At 37.3% G+C, this 22084-nt stretch overlaps 1 pseudogene; it reads right to left on the bottom strand.

The window, feature by feature from the left end:
• The window catches only part of LOC112653501 (probable ATP-dependent RNA helicase DDX10), a 42525-nt pseudogene extending 23727 nt beyond the window's left edge, over window positions 1-18798 (bottom strand).
• Between the last annotated feature and the right edge of the window lie 3286 nt (window positions 18799-22084).

The raw sequence follows: 22084 nt of genomic DNA, 5'->3' as shown, positions 1-22084 counted from the left end.
TACGCCGATGTACAGAGTTAGAAGTGGAAGTGACCCTAGAGAACTTTGTCTTCCCACACTACTGGATTTTAAATTAAACCTCAATACGAGTAAGTGAGTTTTCTATTTTCAAATAGCTAGTTATTGGAAGAACCAAAACTAGATCCTAGGTCTGTTGAAATATCCAGCGCCCATTGTATGATTCATTTACTCAAAAACTGTTAAAACTCAGCTGTAATTGCTAAAAGCAAAGTTTTCTCTTTAGAAACATTATTGCTCTTTAGAATTGGCACAAAAAAGCAAATGCTTTTGTATAAACTGTGTTAGAATGGGCCCTGAGTACACATTGAGGAAGAAAATAAAACCAGCTAAAGGTGTTTTGTTTTTTTTTTTTGAAACTTTAAAAAATTTGAATGCATTTTTTTCCAAAGGAAACATAATGAATACCAATTTGTCTCTACAAAAACTATTAAGAATGGAAAGTACTCAGAATGCAAGCAATTTCCTTGAAATAGTAGGCAAGATGTGAGCCTGATCGTGTTTGTTCCACCTGGCAAATTAGGAGTAGAGTTTGGTGGGTGGGGGTGGGAAGCAGCAAGACATCAATGAGATCAATCAATTCAGATAGTAAAAATTTTGGCTCTTGGTTTAATTTATTGATTCTAGAATGACTATTAAATCTATTTGAGGTCAAAGAAAGAGTGAGAATTCCAAAAGTCACATCCTCCTAGGAATAAGATAAGCAAATTTTAGTTCATTTGCCCTGAATTACTGAGTTGCATTTCTGGAGGGAATAATGTGGTCTGTGTTCAACATCTCTGATTTTTCAAGGTGACAGGCTGAGCCTGTGGAACACTACATGTGTGGAAAACCAATCCAAGGAACTTTTTTTTTTTTCCCCAGTGAAGTCGATGATATTTTAATAATTAACCTACCACCAGGTGACACCTATTATAATAAAAATACCTTTCTTACAACGCATACTAAGAGCTTAATATACTGGGCTTTTCTTATTCTACAAGTGCCTCCTTTGGTGAGGGGTAAATCTAGAGATTGTAAAGGCAATGCTGGCTGGTTGAGAGCCTTTGCCCAGATTCAGATCTTCATCATAAATGTTCCTTGATTATGGTGGTCACAATCCAAGTTCTCTAGCTCTTTCTGGTAAACATCCCATGGGATGCAAAGATGTGAAACCTAATCCTGGTAACATCACTATCTTTGGAGTCTCAGGGAAATTGCTTAAAATCTTTGAGCCTTATTTCTCCTAGTATAAAATAGGAGCATCTTGATCTCAAAATACTGGTATTTGGACAGTTTGGACTAGGCTGTGTTATAAGTAAATTGAAGCAAAATAGAATAATCCCACCTACCTTGCAGCTATATTATCTGGAGTCTGTGGTATCCAAGGTCACTGCAAGTAGGGAATTAGAGAGAGGTGAAGGAAGCACACCAGCTCTTAATTGCCTCAATCCGGAGGTGACACATACCGTCGTCCCTCACATTTCGTTCACCGGTAGTAATCACATGGTCCCAGCAAATTGCAGTGGAAGCTGGAGATGGAGAGGACTACTTGATGAACACTGTGATTGCTCAGCATCCTGGATGACAATAATAATAATTAATAACAATAATAACAATAATTTTATTGAACAATAACCACAGGCTTGCTGTGCTAAGTCCCTAGAAGCCGTTATGTAACTTAGTCTATTCTATAATCCTCTCTGAAAAGTACTATTATGCTTCCATGAGAAATCAGAGGTTTAATGGCTTTATGTTTTTGCCCAAGATTACATAGTTAATAAGTGTTGAAGCTGGTAGTCAGATTCAGATATATCTGATTTCAGAGGATTTCCTGTAAACCACTATGCCATAGATCACAGATGTATGTGAGCCAAATGTAATTCTCATAATATGAAATGCCCTGTCCTTGTTGCTTTAACTTTCCCATGGTCCTCTGACCACTATCTAGGATCTAAATTCACCGTGGTGGATTCCGGTCGAGTGAATTGTCATGGGGCATAGGAGTGAGCGATTTCTCATATAAAACTGTTGCTGGCTTTGCCAGTACACTCATCCCAATTGTCATTGACACATTACCCTGTCTTGTCTCAGCACTCACTCCCAGCCCAGAGCAGATCTCGGCAAATTCAACTCTATTGCTGTAGTGGGAGACGGATCACATCAGGCCTTCCAAGCTACAGCGTGCTGTTGGTGACTTGAAAAGCAAGGACTGTAATGGCAGACGGCATGCTGAAATCAGAAAAGAAGAAGAAAACGGGCGCTACAAAAAGTGGAGGAGCTGGTGCTAAAAGCAAGCTACCACTCATCTCCAAAATTCATCCTTGCTAGGCCATAAGCTAAGCATCATTTTTCAGCACATTAAAGCAACCGGGTGGAGTAGTGATGAATCTTCATGAAATACCTTCTTCTGAACTATCTTGGTGCTGCAGCTTCTGATCTTGCCTCTAGTAAACATGAACAATTATAAGAGCTGATAACAAGTTTTTCTTTGATTTTCAAAGAGTAGCAGTTTTTTTTTAAAGATTTTATTTATTTATTTATTCATGATAATCACAGAGAGAGAGAGAGAGAGAGAGGCAGCAACACAGGCAGAGGGAGAAGCAGGCTCCATGCAGAGAGCCCGACGTGGGATTCGATCCCGGGTCTCCAGGATCACGCCCTGGGCCAAAGGCAGGTGCCAAACCGCTGCGCCACCCAGGGATCCCAGAGTAGCAGTTTTTAAATGAAAGTGTTTTTATATCTGTTTTAAAAGTTGAATATGCTTGATATTGCTTATGTTAATTGAAATAAATTGGTATCAGTTGATGTTTTACTAGTATGTTTTGTTCTATATGGAAATAAAAAAATCCTTAATTAAAACGTTTCAATAACACAATTGAAAACCAAAATGATGGGCTAATAGAGGTTATCCTATTGATGTAGTGCTTTTCATATACAACTAGATGCTATTTTCATTTCTTGATTAAAATCAGATTGGAATATATTGTCTGCCATTTTAACCTTTCTGAATAGACCCTGGCTTCTGTTTTGCTTTTCTTTTGCCACAGAACAACTCACATTTGCACCATTGAAATCTTCAAAGATTACAAAACAATGACATATGCTCTAACAATGGTATTTAATGAACATGCTGCTGCGTTGAGAACATTATAATAGAGAAGGCACACTGGCGCTGATATTAAATGATCTGCAATTCAGAAAGGTAAGTTATAAATGACTAAAATATTCCGTGCTATTATTTAATTGTAACTAATTTTTCCAGGCAACCAATGCACAATGCCCTTTATATAAATGGAAAGGAGAAGATGACAAAGCAATATCAATTTACATAAAAGCTAGCCCATTAATAACTTTGCAGATCAAGTTGAGGTCAAGTATTCAATTAAGTTCCACTATAATGATGGTTCTTTTCTGCTAGAAATCAGATTCTCACCTATCCTGAAAATCAAATGATCCAATCTTGGGAATTAGTGGTGTCATGAGCAATTAGATTAACATGTTTGTATTCTGTCGTAAAAACACTGGAAGAGAAAATGCTTTTGTAAAACATTACAATTATATTAAATTTGAATTCCTGAAATGTTGTTCCTAACTTACAATCCATTCTAAAAGCTTACATTATAAAAGATATTGAGAGTTAGATGAATATATGTTTACTATTGTCTAGCGGTAGTTTTTTTTTTTGTTTGCCTTTCTTTCTTTTTGATTTTTTTTTTTTTTGTAAACAAAATGTATTTCTTTCCCTAGGCTCTAGTTGTAAATTAGCATTTGAATTCAAATGACAGCATGTTCCTTTTCTTTTCCTGTACAATTCTTGCCACAAATGTGCTGTTTTTAATGGCAAATCAGCTAATTAAAGACAGTGTGGTGTGGAAAATGAATGGAGTTAATTGAATTAGTATTAAAACACTTAGTAATTAATCACTTCTTGCATTGCAATTATTCAGAGCTTAAAATTGTTGGCAAAGCTTATTCTTATCCATATGTTTTCTCAATATTACTAGAATTAAAAAAATATTCTAGGCATGTCCTAAATGTGCAAAAGTTTGGGAAGGAATCAGGATTTCATTTAAGACTATGTAAATCTCACATAATCCATAATGTTACCAGTTCTTCCTTAAGATCCTATATTTAAATGTTATCTATTCTATAAAAATGTTACCTTTCCTGTAGAAAGTTAATAGATACTGAAAAGAGGAGATACAATATTAGTGCAAGTACTTGCTTTGAATCATTAATTTCTCTTGAAACTTGTTGGCTGCTCGCTGAACACCAGCTGCTCTTCACTCCTAGTATCTCTGATTTTGACCTTCAGGTCCCAGATATTTGCATGATTTTTTTCTCCCCACTCACCCTACTTACCTGAAAAACCAACTAGCTCACATCTTGGGAACCTTTCCTTTAATTTGTGAGTCAGCCTAGAGAAAGCTTCTTAATCTCTAATGTTTACAGCTCTACTTTGCAAATATAGAAGTTTATGAAATACAGATATATTATTGACACATTGGATAATTGCAAATGGAAGATTGGCATGAAGACGTGTTTAATTAATTAACTTTGAATTCTATTATAGAAAAGCTTTGAGTTGGGTTGCACAAATCAAGGAAATATGCTGGCATGATTTTTGTACAAATTTGTGATGACATTTTTCATTAATTTGTTCTCTTACTGATTCAATTAATGAATGGTGAGACTCAACCCTCAAGTTGAACTAAGCATCCAAAACCTCTTTGGGCTATCTTAAAATAGACATGTCTATACGTTGGAAGATTCTTCATCAGTAGACCCATATTGTGGGTCCAGACAACCATATTCTTATGGCTATATAAGAGATTAAATAATGATACATGCCAGAATTAAAAGCCATTATTCCAGATGTTCTTCTACGCACTGAAAATATAAAGACCAATAAAAACAGTCTCTGTAGGGTCTTTCAGTCTAGAACAGTTATGAACCACTAAGTAAAATAACGATCCCTCTTACAGAAGGCACTGAGACCTAACAATTACCCACAGGGATACATATACAATGGTTGAGGAGATTTTCCCCCAGGTTCATCTTTATTTCTAAATTTCTGAGGTTAAATTACAATCTAAGCACATTCATTTTATTATGCACAGAATAATATTGGGACTGGTCAGAAGTAATAGCAGAAGAAATAATGCTTTCTCAGTAATAGCCATAGATACTTAAAATTAATATTCAAAACTGTATTTCTAAAATTTATTAGACAATGGCATATGGATGCCAGGCCCAGGTTTTATTCACGATTTTATTGCAAGACCAAAACAGTAAGAGACACATAGAAAACACCCAATAAATTTTTGTTGAATTAACGACTGACATAATGAATAATGCATCCCCAAAATGACGATTACGTTGGTTATCACTTTGCTTTGACTAAATGAATTTTGCTGATGCCCCCTGTTATTTTAGTGAAAGTCAAGGAAACCTTTTAAGTATTATGAAAGAGGTTTTCTGAATTGCTTCCCCAAATCATGACAGTCATAATGGCTAACAGAAATAATTTTCTCACCTGCTGAGCAAAGTACCTCACCTCTTTAACAATCTGTGCAGAGTCAAACGCTATCACTGCCAAGAAGAGATTTTGAATTCTACAAGTCTTGGATCCTTTTTCCTAGAATATATCCAAAACCAGGTTCATGGAAACCAAGCAAAATGCTCTCAAGGCAATTACACTGCTGCTTTCCAATCCCTGACTGTTTTAGAAGGCAAATAGCATTGGGAAGCAAATCCTGTCACGAATTAATTATGGAATTAGGTGGAAATGACAAGGATGATAGAGAATTTGAGCCAATTTGGGGAATTAACTGAAGAATTAAAGCTACAGTAATGTGGCAACAATTGAAAGGATTTATTGTACTCACAGTAGAGTTTTTGCCCTGATTTCAGCACATGAGTAAACAACGAAAAGTCTGACACTCTAATTATCAGTCTTCAGACAGAAAGGTGAGAGAATGACCTATCAGGATCAACTCCCAAGAAAAATAATAGCTCACACTCATCTAATGTTTGTACAATGCTGCTGTAATCTGAGCCCTGCCCTATGCATGTTGTGAATAGTGATTCCTCCCAACCTTCCTATGAGGCAAGTCCAGTTATTAATTGCTTTCTTCGTATTTGTTTTTTTTTTTTTTATGGATGAGAGACGGACAGATGTGGGAGGTGTCAGAACCAAGATCTGAACCCAAGATTTCTGGTTCTGATGCCTACGATTTTAACCACTGTGCTGTACGAGGAGAATTTCAAAACACTCTATTTTGAAAAATATGTTCCCTAGAAGTTCCTACTGTTGACTGTTCAGAGATGATACATGAAATATACTTTTATTTTTTAATTTAGTTTTTGTTTTTTTGTTTTGTTTTTTTATGAAATATATTTTTAAAGATTTATTTATATGAGAGAAAGAGAGAGAGAGCATGTGCTCACGCACCCCCATGTGCACAAGTTGGGGGAGGGGCAGAGGGAGAAAATCTTCAAGCAAAGCCTGACTTGGGGCTCATTTTGGGATCCTGGGATCATGACCTGAGTCCAAAGGTCAGCTGCTTAACCCACTGAGCCACCCAGGCACCCCTAAATGAAATGTTTTATATATCATCTAGCTCCCAGAAAATATTGTCCTGTTTCCAAACTCCTCTGCCTTCTATTATGACACTGGTCCTCCATTATTGAAAAGCCAGCCTAATCAGCAATCCTATTCCCTCCAGAACAGAGTGACATTATGAGACCTATGGTTAATAAGGACCCGCTGATGGTTGAGTTTTTGAGGTACAAATATGCACAATAGGCTCTCAAATAAACTGCCGAGATTCCATGACTCTGTAAAAACACTTAGCAGTTTCAGTGATGATGTCTTTGACAGTGTGTTAATGGTGGGAATTCTTTTCACTGATGGCATAAATATATTTGGAAAATATCCCTGTGTTATGGGATGTCAGCTTAGAGAGAGAACTGCTAAATGAAAGCAGGAGTTTAATGGATCAGTTTGTGACTTCTGGGAAAAAAAAAAAAAAAGTAAAGAATTTAACAGAAGACTAAATTCTACTTGGGTGATTCTCTCAGCAATCTGAGTAGCAGAATTTCAATTGTATCCAGGGAGTCTTGTCAAAAACCCAGCAAGGATCTTTATCCTCTTCTCAAGCCTTCTCGGGCAGGCTGCTTGCCCTTAAAAACTGAAAAATCTCTCTTCTTTCCTCTTTGGATTAACCACAAGGATATGACGTGTGGGTTTATAAGCTTGGCATGGTGTCTTAAAATTTGAACTTTGATAATTCGAGGTTTCATTCCAGTCATGGCCTCGGTTGTCATCTGTGATAAGGTGCACCACGTATTGTTTCATAGGATTTTTTTCCTCTCTACTAACAAGGTTGTAAGCTCTTGAAGATGTGACATGACTCTGGCGTCTCCCAGATGTAATGGATAATAACCTTCACCTGCAGGCTCAGTCCAGCCAAATTCCTGAGCACTTCTGAAGTTCTGATCACCAGCAGCTCTGGCATTTGGATCTTGCCTTCTTAGGTTTCTTCCTTTGGCTGGATTTATGCACTCTGGGTTTAGTTTCTGGATTGAGTGCCCCACTACCCCTCTAGAATGGAAATCTTTCTTGAGTCCTGGATTGCCCTTTGTCGCCTTGATTTCCTGGTTTTAATATTCCTGGTCACTGGAACCTCTGTGTCAGTAGTTGAAGCTTGAAGAACATAAATGCCTTAACTCTGCTATTTCTAGCCATTCATCTTATTGGTATAATGCTTGGCCACAGAAGGCGAGGCAATCCCTTTGTAAGTCAAGGGACTGGCTCCATGTTTAATATTTGACTGAGGCCAGATTTCCAGGTCTACACCCCATTGTCCCTGTCTTTCCGACATCTAGTCAAGCTGATAAGAGAGCCTACTTTCTCTTTTGGTGCCATTGGGCGATCAAACCCTGGTCTCCTAGAAAACCTCATTATGTGAGTAAGAAATCTTTTACAGCATTTTTTAAAAAAGATTTTATGTATTTATTTTAGAGACAGAGAGAGCGTACATGCAAGCAGGGGGAGGCCCGGAGGGGGAGGGAGAGAAAGGGAGAAGGAATTCCAAGCAGACTCTGAGCTGAGCATGGAGCCCAATGCAGGGCTCCAGCTCATGACCCTGAGATCATGTACTGAGCCAAAACCAAGAGTCGGATGATTAATAACTGACCGAACCACCCAGGTGCCCCAACCTTTCACAACGTCTACATATCTCTATCTTTCTAAATCTGTCTCCTCTGCCCTCATATCAATTTCTCTGTCCTAAATCATGTCTCCAGCACCTCAAAACTGAATTATTGCACCAATTTCCTAGCTAATCTACCAGCTTTCCTTGACTCCTTAGATCATGTTGGCACCGGAGTTCCATAAATACAACCCAATATGACACTCCTATTGAAAATTCTCCAATCACTCCACATTCTCTAATTGTGACTTACTAGGCATTTTAAGGTTTGGACCTTCTCGTGCAGACTTACTTCCTACTAACTTCCTCTTCATCTTTCAAACTCCAGCAGCGGTGAATTGTTCATATTTTCTCTACACCTCAACCCTTCCCCAATATATCAAACTGCTTTTGCTTATTGTATCTCTGCCTAGCTAATCCTTTCCAATGCATAGGGCTTTTCCTACCCCCATTCCCCTATCCCATCTGGAAAAATTCTACTCCTACTTATCCTTTAAGACTCAGATTGGAGGCCACTCTCTCCAATATCTCTGCCATGACCCCTCCAGACTGAGTTACATGTTTCTCTTCTGTATGCATTTCACTTATTAGTTTCTATAGCATGTTTTGTGTCTACCTTTACCATTAGACTGTAGTGTCCTTTAGGGCACAGGCTATGTCTCATAAATCGCTGTAACTCCAGCACCTAGCAAAGTTCCTGACACACGGATAATAAACTTTTATTGCACAGGGAGTCTTCAAGCCATAAAATGATTCACAGGAGAATTAATGGAGAAGTAACATGGTCCCAGCACTCCTCTGGGAATCAGTGCTCTGTGTGATGCTGGTGAGGTCACTTAACCTTTCTGCGCCTCCATTCTCTCAGCTGAGGAGAGACCACCTATATTTTAAGGTTCTTCCCAGCTCCATATTTGCTGTGAAATATGGACTCTTCATGCTGCATTTATGTTTTTGATTATAGAAATTTAACAACTCCTTCGACATACTTTGCAGACACTACACACAGAGTTAAGAAGCTATTGTGAACTAAGTCATTTGCACACATAAGTTCCCCAGTCATTTGCACACGTAATGCAGGTATATGTCAATTGATTAAACAAATACATTTTTTGTAATTTTATATAATCTTTCGCTTTATATAATCATTTATATATTATTATATATCATAATATAATATAATTATAATTATATTATGATATATATATCTATCATAATATAATATATAATTATATTATAATATATATATATTTCTCCATTATATATATATTTTTTGCTTCTGCAACCATGGTCACTTTCTTCTTGACACCGGATTTAGAAGCTGTTTTCTTCTATAATGCTTTATGTTCTTTAAGGTCCAACCCGAAAGACCTTGTGCCACTTCATCTTGAAGAAATCAGTATTGAGTCTCTTCCTCCTCCTCATCTCTGTCCAAGAACAGTGTAGGACCTTCCTTGATCTTCTGTACTTCATCAATGTTAGCAACAGATTGAGATTGACACCCTTTTGTTTTTCCCAGCTTCTTTTGACATTTCTTCCCGCCTACCTTCTCTTCTTCCTCTCCACCACTAATACCACTAGCCAGTCTGAACTCTGACCCTTCTGGTCCTATCCCACCTTCCTGAAGAATGGACATTTTCTCAGTGAAGTGGACTCTAAATTCTTTCATTTCATCATTAGTGAGGGAACAATTCTTGGCACAATAACTTTATTATCTTAACTCATGAATAATTCTTTGGTGGGTTGTTTCTGCATTTTCTGAAGAAATCCTACCTGTGGTGTCACGGCAGGACCAAGAGACAGACCATATTCAGGTACAGGTAACTTTCTTACTTCAAATACCTCTTTATCCTTCATCAGCTACTTTGAATGTATGTAGGGGACAAAACATCTTTGAGCTTTTTCTTTTAAATCTTGATCTTTGTATAAAAAAACAATCATTTTTTTTCTCTAAACATCTATAAGTTTATCTGGATTGATTTTGATTTCCTTCACAGGCACTTTCTTCTGGAGAAGTTGCTGGACAATCCCTTTTTGTTTTGAGAGAAGCAAAATTAATAAAGCTTTGCTATCCTTTCTGTACCTGGCCATTCGATCTGCCCTCGATATGTGTTCTAGTATTTTCTGGACAATCAAACTGAAGAACCCGATTCCTAGCCAGGAAGTCTAGACCCTTGCTAAAATAGCAGTAGCAAATAGCACCACAGTTCTCTTGCAGACAGATCTGTTATAAATGTCCATTCTCATCCTCTGCTGCTGTCAAACCCAGGTGGTGGGGCTCTGGGAGGAGGCAAGGATAGAAGAACCAGGATGTAGCTATCAGGACACTTGATATAGATACTGAATCTCCTTACAACTGAAAAGAAAGACAATACTTTTCTTCTTAAGGTGAAGTCTCTAAGTGGAGTATAGCACATTTATTTTTTGCTGTAGCTCACAAACTATGCAGGTCTGTTCCAAAGTGACAGTGGTGTATTATTCTTTTTTGTGAACTTGAATATATATATATATATATATATATATGATTTTTAGTCAACAAGATGTTTTAGTCAACAAGACTGCTCAAATATCTATGAGTTTGTGTGTGTGTGGTGGAGTATGAATAGTTCCAATAAATTATGTACTAAAACCAAAACATTATTTATTAAAACAATTTTTTTTTTAGAATTTACTGAGTATCAAGACTTTATTATTTTCAGTGGGCAGTTTAACCATCAGCAACAATTACATAAAAATTATCAATTAAGTTTTATTTGCATGTCATTAAATACTTATTTCCTCAGTGTCTGAGGAACTTTCTTACTCATTTCTCTGTGTTCTTGATAGGATATAAATTTTGGAAATTCACTATTTGAGTTAAAATCTTTGGCCCTCTATGTGAATTGAGGCAAGATATTTGACTTTCCAGTAACTTAGATTTCTCTCCTATAAAATGGAAATAGATATTAGAGAAGTTACACATAGATCGGGTTAGTTATACCATGAGAATTGCTACATGCAGCATGAAATAAAAATATGTAAAATTAAACAAATTAGAATAGCTTGTACTACATAATACGATCAAAAAATTATTGTAGTGAATGCTTGCTAAATATATGGAGGATAAGATGAAATTGATAAGGCATACAGACAAAAAATGTAGTAGTTAAGCCATATATACAAAAAAGTCTAATAATAGGTTAAAAATAATAATATCTTTAGGGAGAGGTGGGTTGTCTTATAAGGATTTAAAGTTGAGATATGTAAGTGACATTTAAATTTTTCTAAAAATGCATTGTTCGGTCAAAAAAAAAAAAAAAAACTATCCAGAATGTAATATATTGGCAACAAAACATATGGTTCATGTCTTTATGGTGCTTTCAATAGAGAAGATATACACTGAAAAAATTTCTGCATTTATGGAATTGAGAATGATAAAGTTTGATATCCTCTATAAACACATAAAAAATAAATCCAATTTAATCTGTGTGGAAGATAGGGAGGATATTGTGGAGGGAGTAATTTATTTTGGCTGAAACCTGAAAAGTAAATAGATATTGAATGTACCAGGATGTGGATTGGAGGAGTGGTGGAAGAAAAAACAAACACAAGTTTATTAAAATCAGTAAGATTGGAAAAAGAAAAAAAAAAAAAAAACTGACCCCAAATCAAGAGTCTTTCCATGCTCTGGGGGATCATCCATACCACTGTGTCAGAAAATTATCCTGAATAGCTAATGCAATAAAACTTTATACAATGATAACAATATAAATATTTACACCAAACTTTAAAACCTTATTTTCCTACACATTGTCTCATTTAAATTTAACAGATACCGGATGACTTGTGTATGATTTTTTTTTTTCATTTTACTAAAAGAGAAATAAAGCTGATTGGCCTGTGCAAAGTCACACAGCTGAGGTAGCCAGAAGTCATGTGCTCAACTATTAAGATTCTGAAGACGACGCATTACAGAGATCTAGCTCCTTTGAAGTGATCAGGGCTCGGTCTGCAAAATGAATGGCAGAAAGAGTTGCTCGTTCAACAAATTCCTGATAGATACCTACCAAACACCAGGTGCTGGCTGAGTTGTTAGGGATAAAGCACTCAACGATACAAGGCACAGTGCTGTCTCTGTGGAGCTTATCTGCTAGATGTGAGAGGCAGAGAGTATACAAGCTTAATGACAAAATACGTAGTTTGTTTGTGGTAGCCAGGGTTCAGAACAAATATAGAGTAGAAAGAGGGCTAAGGGGCATTATGGGCAATTTTAGAGTAGTCAGAGAAAGCTTCACTGGAATGGTAACATTGAATTAAAGACCTGTGGGAGAGAAGAGATAGAGCCCCACTGAGATCTCAGAGAAAGGATTTCCAAATAAAGACAATTGTAGATCAAAGGCCATAGACAGGAGGTAGTCTGGGGCCAGGGGTATGTTTATGTAACAACAAGGAGATCAGTGTGCTTAGAGCAGAAGGAATGGGAGGAGAGTAACAAGAAGAGTAACAACGGGCCAGTACCTATAAGGTTCACAGGGCATTGGGAAGACATTGGCTATTAGACTGAGGGAGATGGGCAGATGGCAGGGTGCCGAGCAAAGGAAGGACGATATCTGGTTTCCATTATAAGAAAAATCACCTCGTCTATTGTATTGTAATGAGACGCTGTTGACAGAAAATGTGGGAATGTCGGTTAGGAGGCCATCGAAATAACCAAGGAGAGATTAAATTCTGGCTTTTTAAGGTTAAGATGATAGGACTTGACTTGGGACCAAATGTAGGGTGTGCAAGGAGGAGAGGGATCAGTGTAAACCACAAGTCTAAAACGTACCAGGTCATACATCATGCTCATTCCTTTCCCAGCCGGCCTTGTGGATACCGGCTGCTGTTGTTCACTTTGTTTTTATTGTTTATCTGTTTGTTAGTTGTTCTGTGTGAGTGGTTTGAAGAAGAATAGAAAGAGTAAGAAGGGTGAGCGAAATGAGTTGGAACTGGGGGGTCAGTTCAAAGAAACTGTAAAAGCTATATTCCTGGCAGACTTGCAACAAAAATATCACCCCAGAAAGCAGCGCCCTATTCCTTGATCCGTTTTTCACCTGGAAAACAGTTTTGTCACACAGGCAGAAATTACAGAAAATAGAAGAACTGAGTTATCCTGGAATTTGGTCGATTATAACCAAATCAACAATAATTATCAACAGAGCATCCTCAAAGCGGTAATAACAGCTTGTCTATCCAAAACTCTCCTTCGGAATGTTTTTATTTTCAAGAGTGTTTCACCTGGAGTAAAGATGCAGTACTGTGCTTGCACACAGAAAGCCGTGCCTATTGGTCTGTAATTTTCCTAAACTTGAAAGTCGGATCACTTTGAGAGCAAACACCTTGATGTGAATACTCGGGAAGTGTATTTAAGAAGAAGCAGGGCAGATATTAGTGCTGAACAATGACAAGTATGACATAGGTGCTAGACTTCACACTGAGGGGTCACCGCACACATTATTTCACAATGGCTGCCTCAGTAGATGAGCTGACATAACAACCCACTGCCGGTGCCATAAACAATTGCCAATTTCATTTTACAGGAGTCACATGGATGAGTTGAACCAGAAAAAGTGATGATGGTAGATGAAACTGAATATGTATGACTCATTCAGAGCTGCCTTATTAGCGCGGAGGCACTCGCATGGATTCAGCATTGGAGAGCCCAGGTTCAAACCCCAGGCCTGCCGTTTATTAGCTACATGACCTTGAGCAGAACACTAAGCTGGTTTCCTCACTCTAGAAAGGAGGAAGTTAATGTAGACTTGTACTGAAGAACCATGTGAATCGAATGAGACAACGCGTGTGTAAAAATGGTTAAAATCATGTATAAATATTGATAGTACTGTTTGAACAAGCTTTCCTTTCCCTTTGAAAGATGGAAACAAGGAGAATAGGAATGAGTTCCCAACACTCTCCTTGATTTCAGAGATTGCCCACCTGCCACCCCACTTAATGTAAACAAGAACAGCATATGTCTATCTAGCTAACTATCCATGCATCCAACAATTTTATTGTTCATCTTGTCCAATGCCGTTGTGTATGTTAGAGTCAAGATTCTAATTTAGACCTTTGTTCCCAAGCCTGCATAATTCCTGTTATACTAAGTCATTGCCTGTGAATTTTACACGGAGCCACACTGTGTCAGAAATGGAAGAAGTAATAGAAATCATCTTGTGGAATGGTTTTCAAATATTTAGTTGTAAAGTCCTATTGGGAAGCTCAACATTTGCTAGAAGTAGGGCTGCCCTTGTTAAAGCAGATATGGGAACTCCAGAATTACTTCTCCACTCGGACCCCCTCCATTTTTCCTCTTGGGATTGTCAATAATTTAGGATTTCAAAACATGAACTTAGCTTATCCTTCTCAGTTTTGCAACTGAAAAACTTTTTTTTTTTTTTTGCAATTTCATACCTTTATTTGACAATCAGCAATTAGTTCTCATTAACAGTCTGTAGATTTTTGAAAGTGGTGACAGGTATGTAGGTAACCAGCGTGTAGAGCTTGTTTGGTGAATCTTCATCCCTGTTACGTTTTCTGGACAACTGCACATGGATACGGTATGGAACATTCTGTGGTCTAAATGATTTACCCAAGAGCACATGACCTTTTGATTGTAAAAGAAGAACAAGGACCCCCCCCCCCCAGTTCTGTGGAACTTTGATACCATTCGCCCCATAGTCTTCCTACATTAGTCCTACTGTGTTGATATTTGAAGGGTCTGAATAAAATACATTTTTTATCTCCTATCCAACTTCTGAACAAGTTCAGATATATATATATATATATATATATATATATATATATAAAGGATTTTGTCATATGGAGACAAATATATCATTCACATAATTGATGGAGCTGTTAGAGAAATGGGTCACTGTGTGGTAACAAAAGACCATTCCCTGCACCCACATCAAGGGGGACTCTAAAACTGAATGGGTAGTGAGTCGAGCTCTGCCCACTTAACTTCTCCCTAACTTACCAGGTTACATTCCTCCATGAGAATACAGGGGCAATGAGAGTCTAGTGCTGTCTTAATATAAGACCCCTGTTACAAAATGAGACATCAGGAGGATGAGCTTGTGACTCCATCTAATGAAGGACCAGGAGCAGGGATCTGAGGACATCATACATAAAAGCATATAGTTTTATTTTGTTTCAACTTCTGGTTTTAACTTCTGATTTGTTTGCTGTGCTATTAAATATTAACGCTCTCGTGAACATATCCAAGTGTTTGAGTACTTATCAAATTTATGAAGTTCTATATTTCCTGGTGGTTTCATAATTTATAGATGAACCTATTTCTGAAACTAAAAATTATTGTAGTGAGATGTTACATAAGGCAAAACCAAATGTGGATAAATCTTGAAATAGCGTTCTTCTTTCTCATCCTGAAAGAGCAGAGTCAGAGTGGTTGTCATATCTTTAAAACAGAAGACATCCCAAGGACAGGGAGGAAATTGGAGTCTTAGAATCAGCAAACCCATGCAGGACTTAGGAGAGGCCTATAAAGACATTGTGGATATAAGGTAATTGAGAAAGGAAGCTTGGGGGTAAAGAGGGATCTGAAACATACATCATTCAAGGTAATACTAAAGAGTTGTTGAAGATCCTCAGTAAAATTCCAATACATCTTGAATCCATGATTAAAAGAAGATTACTAGTTGTGGCTTGAAAATAACTATTCATGTTAATTCAAAAACAGGTTGAACATTTGGGAGCATCAACTTAAAAAGCCTTCACTGAAAAGTCAACACAGGAGAACCTGGGGGGCTTAATCGGTTAAACATCTGCCATTAGGCACCGGTTGTGATCCCAGAATGCTGGGTTCAAGCCCTATGTTGGGCTCCCCGCTCAGCAGGGAGCCTGCCTCTCCCTCTCCTTCATTCCCTCCCCACTACTCTTGCTCTCTCTCTGTCAAATAAATAAGTTTAAAAATCTTTTTTTTTTTTTAAAGTCAACTCACTATGGTGATTGGTAAGACCTTCGTCCCTCGTACTAGGTAATTATAAGGTATGCTTTCAGTAGTTAGGGGTTCAGAATAAAGTTACAATGATTTTAATATAAAAATGAGTATATATCTTCACTTTAACACCCCCCACCTCACAAAGAGAAAGTTGCATATTCCTTCCCATTATTCTCCCCATTTCACTTGAATCTCAGTTCTAACTTCTATCACTAGGAGGTAGATCACTCTGCTGAAAAACCTGTCTCCACTGATGTTGCTGTTGCCACCGCTTCAACTCATCCTCCAATTCTGAGCCTCATTATCACTTCTACAAAGAGGTCTCCTATGATTTTCAAAGAATAATGAGTTTCCCTGTTGTACTTCTCATACCACCCCAAGATTCCTCCTGTACCTTTGCATAGTAGATCTAAGCTTACGATTTTGTTCATTTGGTCAGTCAAAAATACTTAGTGGGCATTTATCACAAGGAAGACATGTCTCTAGGCTCTGGATAGATCATTATTAATAAGACAGCCTGGATTGCAGTCCTCGTGAAGCACACATTTTAGTGGGGATACACCACGCCATCAAGGGTCTTGTTACTGCTTTGTTTTTCCTCCTAATGTTTGCTGAACTTCTATAATCTTGGTTGATATTTTGTAGTTCTCAATAGATATTGATTGAATAAATAATGAATAAACAAGAGGAAATTATGGGAAAGAAATGAATGAATAAATATGTAAGATGCTGATAAATTCTCTGGAGAGAATTAATACTGAATGAAAGAATTGATAATGACTGGCTTATCCTGTATCAATTGCTATGAAAGACTTCTCTAAGGTCTTGACATTGAAACTGAGATACACATGTCAGGAAGACATCAATTTTAGGTGCTGTTATTCAGGAACTACCATGTTCTGAGAAAGTCCAATTGGTAGTGAGAGGCCTGGAGATTGAGATATCTCAGAGGAAGAGAAAGAGAGAGAGGGGCTGAGGGAGAGAAAGATGGAGGAGAGAGGGAAAGAGAGGGAGGAGAAGGAAGGAAGAAGAGAAGAGAGGAGAAGGGAAGAGAAGGGAGGAGAGGAGAAGAGAAGAGAAAAGAGGAGAAGAGAAAAGAGGAGAAGAAAGGAAGGGTAGGGAAGGGAAGGGAAGCAAGAGAGGCATCAAAATGAACTAAAATAAACATGAGTGAAGAAGCCATTTGGAAGTGGACCTTCTAGGCATAACCGTCACTATGTGGATTGGAGATGTACCATCTGACTCCCTTTCTCCCAAAACTGAGAACAAAGGTAAAATGATAGTTTTATATCACTATGTCCTGGAGTAGTTTCACAACAACCAATAATCGAAACATGTCTTTCGTAGTTATGGTATAGCATTCACAGAATTTTGTTACTGGCCCATATTAGGTGAGGGGGAAAAATGGACAAAGAATAATTACATGAAGTGAAGAATCATGTTACTTACTGTTTTTTAGATTCTCTGAGCTTCAGTGTCTTTACATGTAATGTAAGGATGCTACATAATTTTCAAAGTGTTTGAGAAAATTAAATCACCTAATATATGTATGTGTTTAATACTGTGCTTGCACCCTGTAGTCATGGAAATGGTAGAAGTATTTTGTTTATCTCATTCAGTTTTTTCCACAATGCCCAAGGCATCACCTATTATATAGACTCCTCATTTGTATTTTTTAAATGAATACATAAAGTAATCTATCAGGCACTGTCCAAGTCACTAGGACCACAAAGAATAACAAATTCAGGATGTTACAGTGGCTCTGGATGAGCTGTCAGTTCTAGTACAATAAGCACTATGGTCATAATCTATGCAAAGGGTTATAGGAGCCAAGAATACAACATTTGATTTTGTCTGGACAGAGAAAGCCAAGGAATATTTTACTAATGAAGGGCTTTTGTTCTACCTTAGAGCATGCTTAATTGATGATTTTGAATATATCAAGTAAGCACATTTCTGAAAAAGGAAATGTTGTTTTCGAAGAAGGACAAGAATGAGACTGATAAATCACATATCAAGGGGCTCCTGAGGGACTTGACAATTGTGGCTGGGCATAGGATAATGTGGGAAAATGACACGGTAATCAGATAAGCAGAAGTCAGATGATGAAGGGCTGCGTATGTCACAACAATGAGTTTGACCTTCATTGTATAGGGAATAGAGAGGCAGTTTCAAATTCTATTCAGGGCTCTGGCGCTCTCTGACTCTAGATCATTGTGAGGAATGGATTGGGATGCTTGAGATGAAGGCAGTCTAGCTAGGACGCTGCTGCTATTACCAGGCGGAGAAATGACACTGATCTGATCTATAGCAGCGGCAGATGATTAGTGAGCAAGGAACAAATATGGAAAAATTAAATAGGGGTAATGTATAGGACCAAGTTAACTAATTATATATGGAAGTTGAGAAAAATTGTAGAGTCAAGGATGATTCATTTTGATTTGCATTACTGAGAACATGATGATACAATCAACAGAAAATTTTGTTTGGTGCAATTTTGGATGTTGTAGTAATCAGATGTGGCCTTCCATAATACTGCATAACAAAGAACTTCAAAATCTCTGACTAATTAAACCTGTGTTTTTCTTGCTTACGTGAGTACATGCTTGCATAGGATTGGCTTAGCTGGGCTGCAGGCTGTGGGTAAAGCTCAAGCCTGTCACACATGTCATTCATTCTTCTTGGATCAGATGCTATCTGGAACATTACCTTTTTCATAAAAAAAAATGCAGGAGCACAGGAAAATAAGCAGAAATGTGCAGGACCTCTTAACATATAGGCACATAGCACACATACTGTCATTTCCATCCACGTTCCATTAATTAGCCAAAATAAGTAAAATGGCAGAGTCCAGTATCAACAGAGCAGCAACACAGACTCTGTTCATACCAGGAAGCACCACACAGTCATATGAAAAAGGACATGGATAGACAATTTTAATACACAGAAGGGAGTGAAATTGGAGACAATTGGAAACAAGGACCTATTGATCATGACAGTGAAGTTAAGTTAGTACATCAAGTAAGAGTATCCATGAGTATAACTAAAGGGAGAAACACTAGAAATTTCCATACAGGGAATCTTTATTGCCACAAAGCTTCATTACTCTTACTTCATGGTACTTTATAGGTATTTCTATGCCGTTAGTTACTTTTTACATCATGTTTGATTCACTTTTAGACTATTGCATGTAAGGGAAGCTGCCAAAATTAAAAAAAAAAAAAATCAAACCATCTCTCTCTCCAATACTGACAAGTAATGAACAAAGGCAAGTGTAGACAAATGCCAGTACCCTACCGTCTCAAAAGTTGTTCTTCAAGAATGAACCTTTTCCCGAACAAATCAGTACGACAGCCAAGAATAGGGGCCCCAGAGATTTTTGATCAAACATTTGTGGTAGGTAGAATTAGGGTTTCCCAAAGATGATCATATTCTAATCTCCAGAACCTCATATGTTAGGTTACAAGGCAATGGGGAATTAAGGATAGAAATGTAATTAGTTTTACTAATCAACTGACTTAAAGAGATAATCCTGTATTACCTGGGTGGGCTTAATGTAATCACAAGATGGTTCCTTCAAAATAGAAGAGAGCCATCAGAGTCAGAGGGGATTTGGAAGTGCTGTCATAGGAGGACATCAGAGTCAGAAAGGCACTTGGAAATGCTGAATTGCTGGCTTTGAAGTTGGAAGAAATGGACACAAACTAAGGAATGCAGCTAGTCTCTAGAAGCTGAAGAAGGCAAGGTCCAGGTTATCCCTCAGAACCTTGGGAAGGAAAGCAGCTCTGCTGACACCTTGACTTTAGCTCAGTGAGACTCGTCTTAGACAATTCACTCCTAGAACAATAAGATAATATATTTCTGTCTTTATAGGCCTCGAAGTTTGTGGTAATTTGTTACAGCAGTTTTAGGAAATGAATGCAGCCTCTAAATCTTTGGTTGATGACTGATGGCGGAAATACCAAACCCCTTCAAAGAAAGAGCTCCATCAACAGGGAATTTAATTTAGCCTATGGATGACCACACCAGAATGCCGTAGATAGTTATCTCTCTGAGAAAGATACAGCCAACACACTCATTGGGTTTTTCTCCCTTTAAAAAGTTTGCCATCAATTCTTCCAGAGTTCCTTCAAAAACACTAACAACTCTGACACCAAAGGAGCTACAAAAAAGATGTCCGTTTATTGGTGAGGTCCTAGAAATATGGCTTCCTTCCCCTCTGGTAGGGAGATGGGATCTATTAGGGGAAAAATCCAATCTTCTTTAACTAAGGTACAATCTTAATGTACCCTATGGCATTGTAAGCTACCCATTGATATAAATAAATAAATAATAAAAGTACATTTAAAATAAATAAATAAATAAATAAATAAATAAATAAATAAATAAACAAAAAAATTTTGCTCCCATCATAGGGCTTTATGCATCATAGTGATATTTATGCCTTACCGCCTCAATATCATCAAAATTCTTATCTCATTCCAATGTCAATGAGCTCAAATTGACTGTCACTTCATTTCTGACTCTCTTGAGTCTATCAGACATGTCTGGCATATAATTCCCCTGCATAATTATAGCTGGAGTAATTATTCACATTAAATGCTTGTTGAATTGACCCATAGCACTTAAAAATTTATAAACAGGTCTGTAAGTGATATTTTGCATACCAGATCCTTTACAAAGATAGTTCAGGGATTACGGACAAGCCTACGTTAAATCAGTAATATTAACATATTTACCACCTTAAATTACTGAGACAATCAAAGGCAATTGCTAAAAGGAGAAAAATATCCGTGGGCACAGTTTTAAATAGGATAATTTATCCTAGAATATGTTAAAATTGATTGACAATAAGTTTACACTGAGCATTTTAACTGTTTTTTTTTTCATTTTTGTTCATTTTTTTGTGCAGTATTTTGAAATAACTTTCCACCACTAATATTTTTTTCTCTTTCTCTAGAACTATTAAATGTAAATGAATTTAATCAATACACTCTGAGGACTAATTAGTTATATATATATATGTATATATATATGTATATAGTATATATGTATATATATATGTATATCTGCAGGACATTCAAAACTAAAAATACTATAATTAAAAAAGTGAAAATACTATAAGTGATATTCCAGGAGTGTTATTAGAGGAAATAAAAGCCATTTAAAACAAACAGACTTTTTGGCAGTTCAATACACATGGGTTTCATCTTATATTACCATTTGGTTTGACTAAGTTAAATTTTCCAAGCAAAATAGTGATTTGGTTGATATAATGCCCCCCAAGTTCTCATTTGGTATTTCCAGTCCTTGAACATTTCAGGATCTATAATCCTTGCAGGACTCACAGTAAAATACTGGATGGCAAAAAGCAGGTAATAGTGGCCTGGGAAACAGAGCAATTGGACTCAAGTCTATGAATAATATTATTGTGCCTTTACCAAATTACATAAAACAAATGCAATTAAATTACTTTGAACTAAACAAAAGTATTTCTGACCTTATAAGTTGGATGTGGCTCTACAGCCTATAAGTCTAGGGCCCCCACACAATGAGGCAAAAGAGACATGCAACTGTTTTGGAAAGAGATATTAACTCTCTGTTCTCACATACAACACATGGACAACCCAATCAGAGCCTTTGGTAGCAGAGGTATGTGTGGGTCTTTCTACTGGGGGTGCAGCTGCCAACACCCAGGGGCTCACAATCTCCCACAGCAAGATGCAAACAGCTGGGGCTCAAGGAAAGGTGCCCCGGATTTAACCACACAGAAGCCACAATTTAGGAAAAAACGTTGATCTGTGGATATTTGTAGAAACTGAGGCCTGGAAATGTAATTAGAAGATGTGGAGCCCCCTCAGCTGCAAAAAATGGCAGTGAAATGTGAAGC

The sequence above is a fragment of the Canis lupus genome, chromosome 3 (assembly GCF_003254725.2).
Source record: "Canis lupus dingo isolate Sandy chromosome 3, ASM325472v2, whole genome shotgun sequence".
NCBI lineage: Eukaryota > Metazoa > Chordata > Mammalia > Carnivora > Canidae > Canis > Canis lupus.
Note: the sequence above shows the minus strand (reverse complement) of the source record. Positions and strands in the feature narration are given on the sequence as shown.